Source organism: Orycteropus afer, unplaced genomic scaffold (assembly GCF_000298275.1).
Source record: "Orycteropus afer afer isolate SDZICR_OR568_19922 unplaced genomic scaffold, OryAfe1.0 scaffold00744, whole genome shotgun sequence".
NCBI classification, from domain to species: domain Eukaryota; kingdom Metazoa; phylum Chordata; class Mammalia; order Tubulidentata; family Orycteropodidae; genus Orycteropus; species Orycteropus afer.
In genome coordinates, this window is record NW_006922331.1 from 800,010 (window position 1) to 806,066 (window position 6,057).

The following is a 6,057-nucleotide window of genomic DNA, read 5'->3' on the forward strand; positions in this document are numbered from 1 at the left end:
GAGAGAGAGAGAGAAAAAGAGAGAGAAGGAGAGAGAAAGGGAGGTAGAGAGAGAGGAGAGAGAGAGAGAGAGAGAGAGAGAGAGAGAGAGAGAGATATTGATATATTTCATTAAAGGAAATGGCTCACACAGTGGTGGAGGCTGGCAAGTCCCAAGTCCATGGGTCAAATATTAGGCTCATGTTGCTGCAAGGGCTGATGAACCCAAGATCATCAGGCAACATGGCGGGCCACTGGTTCAAGTCCAAGAACTGGAGGTCAGATGATGATGAATGAGATGCAGGATCAAGATGGAGAAAAAAGCCAGAGAGCTTTTGCCAGACGTCCATGTATACAGTGGAAGCAGGCCACACCCCTGAGGAAGTGCCCTGTCCACTGATTGGCTGCTCCTAGCAGATATCCTCATGGAGGTGATTACATTGTATCAGGTTCATCGTGGGGGATGACTACATCATAACTGACAGACCACTGAGCATCCTGGCCCAGCCACGTTGACACCCAACCTTCACCATCAGAGGCTTGACAGTCAGCAGTAACTTTGTTACTAAAGCTCTGTGGTCCATCAGGAGCCCCTGGGCAGTGCAGTGGTGACCGTGCTCGGCTGCTAACCAAAGGGGGGAGGTTCAAGTCCACCGAGAGGCCTTGGAAGAAAGGCCTGGAGCTCTCCTCCTCAAAGAGCAGCCACTGAGAACCCTGTGGGGTACTGTTCTACGCTGACACACGTGGGTCACCGTGACTCAAGGTCACCATGACGCGGGGTCACCCATGGCAACTGGTCGCACCGTAGTTTTGAGGATCATCTGTTAGCTGTTTTCTGGCTACAGTGAGCCGACTTGGTCTTCACTCAAATACACAGGGCACTTTCCCTGCACCAGCTCCCATGCCATCCACATCCTGGCCATTTAACTTGCTGTGTGATTTCCCAGAGTGACCAGCAGGGGGTGTGGCAGGACTGGTCTCAGGGCTGCCTGTGTGGCAGGGCAGGGCACACGGGGGGGGGTGCTGCTTCAGGCCACCACCATATCCCTGCCACGCTTTACGGTTGTGCCCTGGGTCCGTGTAGCCGCAGGGGAGGTGGATCCCAGTTGTCTTGTTCAGCTCCGCACGCTGGCCCACAGTGCCTGCCCAGTGTTCCGGAAGATTCTCTGTCTCGCCACTCCTGCCAACCCCCACGAAAACGGCTCTCATTCTGTGGTGAGGTGTCCTGTGGGAAGAAAGAGCTCATACTGGAATTGGGGGTATTACAGTATTAGCTCATACTGTGACTGGAAAGCTGAACATCCCTGGGCCCCCTGGAGAAACTGCCCTGCGGCCCCCCCATCCCTGGCTCCGAGCCCCATGGGCCCCCTCCCTGCTCTGGCCGCCCTGGCCCTCGGCGGGCCCTGCTCCGTGGCAGCTGCAAGCAGGACTGCTCAGCGGTGACACAAGCCCTTTTCCACCTCGGCCAAGTCCTGGGTGGCCCACAGTGTAAGCAGCCAGTGGGCTGCAGGGTCCTGTGGCCTGGTGGCAGGAAGGGCCTCCTGGGACCAGGCAGGGCCTTGCGGGAAGGGAAGCGGTGGGCTGTGCTGGGTCTTGTCTCAGATGGTTGCTGACGGCCCACACTCGGCCTTCTCTCTCATCGCCGCCCAGTCTCTGCACTGTCCCCTCAGATGCCCAGATGTCAGTGGGTACTGTAGAGACCGAGTGAGGGGCGCGGGCGTGACACCACCGTCCCAGGCAGCCCCAGGCCCCAGCAAGGGGTCTGCTGGCCCTGCCCAGCCTGCCGTCCTGAGGGGGCTCTCACAGTTTAGTCGAGCCCGTCCCCCAGGCTGGGGGGTCTGGGTGTTGCGGGCTGGAGGGGGTCCCTGGCTGAGGAGGCTCAGGCAACCAGAGCCCTGGATCCTTGGGTCCTTCAAGATAAGCAGATCCGTGCGTCTGAGGCACCCCAGCCACAGGCAGATCCCGGGGCCAGAACCCAGTATCCGTACGACGCCGCCCCTCACCATGCCAGTCAGCTGCCCTTTCTCAGGGAAAGAAGGCATCCACGCTTGTTAGAAATGCCTGCTTACCTGGGTGGCAGGACAAGCCCTTCTCACGGTCAGTGCACAACCACGCGCAGCAGAGAGGTTGGCAGGGCTGTGGGAGAGGGGCAAGGGCTGGAGAGTCCTGGGCTGCCGGGGTAGAGGTGCCTTCACGTGGAGGTGTGGGGCGGGGAGTCTGGGCAGGGTCTGCACTGGGGTGGGGGTGAAACCCGGAGCATATGCATTCTGCCTTCCTTCGGTCAGCAGGCAGGGCCCTGGACGAATGGATGCGGCGGGCCCCCCCAGTGAGGACCCCAAACCTTGTCACAACCCAGACCCCCACAGGCACGTCTCCTCAGACTTAGAGGGGCTAGGGCAGGCTGGAGGGGTGGGTGGGTTCAGCACTGATCCTGGTCATCTTGAGGCTGGGGTACCTCTGGAGTCGGACAATCTAGGCTCAAGGGACATCTGAGGTGCTGTGTCCGGGCAGTGGAGCTGTGGGGGGGGGATAGCTGGAGGAGCAGGGTGGGGTGCTGTTGGTGGGGTGCTGCAGCCCCAGGCAGGCCTCGGCCAGGTCCTCTATACCCCTCCTCCCTCAGCAGCCACCTTGTGCTCCTGGGAATTCCTGGTTGGGACACCACAGGGAGGAGGAAGTCCATTTTGGGACTTTTTCTATCCCCACCTGCTTCAGGATGGGGTACACTGGGGCCCCAGGGACGTCCTCGTCCTGGCAGTAGCCCCCTTTCCTAAAGTTGGCAGAGGAGGCTGCTTGGTGCCAGGCCTGAAAGCCTCCCTTCCCACAGTCCCCACCCTCTGCATCCCACCTCCTTCTCCTGCCGAGAGCCACACCCTGTGCTCCTTCTGAGGCCAGGTGGCCCATCTCAGCCTTCTTGAGGTGGTCCTGAGCAGGCGGGAAAGCCAGTCACCGGTGGGATCACCTAAGGCACAGTCAGCATGGGGTAACCTGCGGTGGGCCTGCCTTCCCCGAGTGAGGGGTGGGCACCAATGAGTGCTCACAGCCCCGCCCAGGCCAGTGGGAGCGGGGTCATGGTGACTGTGGTTCTCACCCCACTGTGCCATCTCAGGTGACCGCACGGGCCACAGGGGAGGAGGGTGGTACCCTGGGGGGCATGTGGTGGGGGGGCATGGCAGAGAAGTCCGGGCCCAGCCTCCTGCCTCCCCCCCCAACTCCAGCGGGTCTCACGGTGGCCTGTACTCATGGTGAGCTCCTTTCTAATGGGGACAGGTGACTTTACCTGTTGTGACCTTAACCACTCAGCTCGTGGCTCCTCCGTGCTCCACTGACCAGGTGCTACAGAGGAACGGGAAGAGGTCAGCACCCCACTGGGCTTGCGCACACTCTTCCTCCTTCAAGCCGGAGTGGGTGGTGTGGGGACTCCCAGGAGGCCCCTTGGAGGGGGAGGCAGCTTTGAGCTGGCTCCTGAGGTTGGGTGGGTCTTGGACCACAATGATGGGAAGGGTGTCAGCGCAGCCCAGTGAGCCTGGGAGTGGGCAGGGAGGGTGTGGCCTCAGGCTCTTCCATTGAGTGGGGAGCCCTGCAGAGCCAGCGCCCAGGGGCTGGGTGTCAGGAGGAAGTCCTTTTCCCAGTGGGCCGCATTTGACATCAAGGCAGGCACCATCCTTGTTTCCCGTTAGCTGTGTATCTTCAGCTTGAAGATACTTAGGGTGAAATGACTGCTGTTTGCACAGCCGGCTTTAAAGCACAAAAAGAGCCTCACAGATGCTAAATCACGTGCCCCTTTGCCCACACACCTGAGTCCTGGGGGTTTGCCGTTTGCTGACATGGGGAGGTGTGCTTCCCACATAGCGTTTCCACATAGGGGGGTATCTGGCTTGGCCCACACTTGCCTGGCTGGTGGTGGGGTGTGTGCGTGCATGTGCACATATATAAATGTGTCTGCATATGCATGGGTGTGTACATGTATGTAGGAGCTCTGGTGGTGTGGAGCCTAAGGCATTTGACTGCTAACCAGAAGGCTGGCGGTTCAAACCCACCAGCCACTCCTGGGAAGGAAGACTGGGCAATCTACTTCCATAGTGATAACACCTTGGAAACCCAAGAAGGGATATGCATATGTGGGTGTGTACATGGATGTATTGTACACATGCATATTAGGGTGTGGGCATGGGTGTGTGCACACATGAACATGTGTTTGTGAGTGCATGTGTGAATGTGTATTTGCAGGCACAGACGTGTGCACATGCATGAGGGTGAGTGCACATGCCTATGTGTCTACACGTGCAATACATGTATGCAATGCATGTATACACACGCACAATGCACTAATGTGCATGCAATACATGTGTGTGCAATTCACATGTTCCTATGTGTGCATGTGTAATGCATGTGTGTGTGCACACGATGCAGGGACATGTGTAGACAATGCTATGTGCACATACGTGTGTACCTATGAGCATGCATGTTCGTGTGTGTGTACGTGTGCACATGCATGTGTATGTGACTGTGTGTGCGTGTGCCCCTCACTCAGCTGTGTGTACAGCTGTGATGATCGGAAGTGGCCCTGGCAGAGCTGGGCAAGCACACAGGCTACGGAGGAGGTGGCTCCAGGCTCCCTGACTTTGACCTGGGCACGGTCCCTAGGTGGAAACAGGCACTGCCACCTACCTGCCGGGGTGGAGTGTTAAATACAAAACGTGTGAAAGCCAGGCATGGTGTTGGGCCTCGCCACAGTGCCTCCAGCCACACGTGGCACCTCTGACAAGGGACCCCAGCCCAATCAGAAAGTGGGCCGGCACATCATGTCCCCAGCCCCCTGCAGGCTCCCACAGCTTCCCGGCACAGGCACCCCCAGCTGTCCAAACGCCTGTCTCGCTCTGTGATGTGACTCTGGTCTCAGCACACCTGTCTTCAGGCTGCGTGTGGGGGCACTGGGGGTGGCACAGCCTCGTTCCCCCACCCACAGTCCCAGCCCACTGCTCCGGGTACATGGGCTGGTGACCTCCCTGCTTTCGCGGCTCTGGGAAGGTGTTTGTACTTGACTGTGCTTTCAAAGTGACGTCACCTCAGCGTGTCTGTGGGGGAGGAGCAGGGGGGACGGCGCTCGGTGTCCCCCGGCGCTGAGGCACGCACACAGCACACCCGGACGGCTTGGCACCGTTCACGTGTTTTATTTTCTTAAAGTAGATAATCTGGAACTCGGCTCCTCCTTCCCCTGCGCGTGGCATGAAGTCCTGGGCCGTGGCTTTGCACACACGGAACAAAAGGGGGCGAGAGGAGGGGCTTTGGCAAGGCGCTGGCGCCCCCCACAGGGTGCATGTTTACGCAGGCGGCCCCTCCTCAGGCGACAACGCAGGCTGAGCCATCACAGGAACGGTGGCTCCCTCCGGCCATGCTCGGGCTGGGGCTGGGGCGGGCGGAAGACTCCTCTCGGCCCCAGTCCTCCGCACGACAAAGTCACAGGTCACCAATGCTTCAAACCTGGACGTTAGTCATTGTTCACTCGCTCTTCCGTGTAGGACTTTCTAAATACATCACTTAATTTTCTTAAATAAGAACGAAGCGGAAGTGCCCCAGCGGCAGGAGCGCCCCGCGGGGCTCGGTTACACACAGCTCATTTGTGACCCCGCAGGCCGCCCGGTTTCCTCGGAGCAGAGGGACAGTCTCGTTCAAATGACAACTTGGACGCTCAGCAAGCCAGACACAGAAAGGACTACCTGAAAACAAAGTTTGTAAAATCTACGTTTAAAAAGGAACATTGAACTGCTGTGTAAATTTCCTGTTTTTTTTTTTTCTTTTCTTTTCTGCGAAACACCATGAGATTTTGGGAAAAAAAAAAAAAAGGCTGTCAGAGAAGAAAAACCAGGTATCAATTATAAAACGTCAGACGGCATACGGCTGCGCTAAGCCAGCCTGGTTGGAGGAGACGGTCTCCGTGTTTAACCGTGTTGGTCGTTGCTGCATATTTTGAAGCTGTTAACGAGGAACGGAGCGTGGCCCGGCGCCGGCCTTGGACCCTGACTCTGCGGCCAGGTGGTGGCGGACCCTTGCTCTGGGCTGCAGGGTCCTCGGTCCGGAG

At 58.4% G+C, this 6,057-nt stretch overlaps 1 protein-coding gene across 1 annotated transcript in view; it reads left to right on the forward strand.

The window, feature by feature from the left end:
* Positions 1 to 6,057, forward strand: part of RSPH14 (radial spoke head 14 homolog) — a 75,270-nt gene that overhangs the window by 12,069 nt on the left and 57,144 nt on the right. The gene's annotated exons all lie outside the window — the stretch shown is intronic.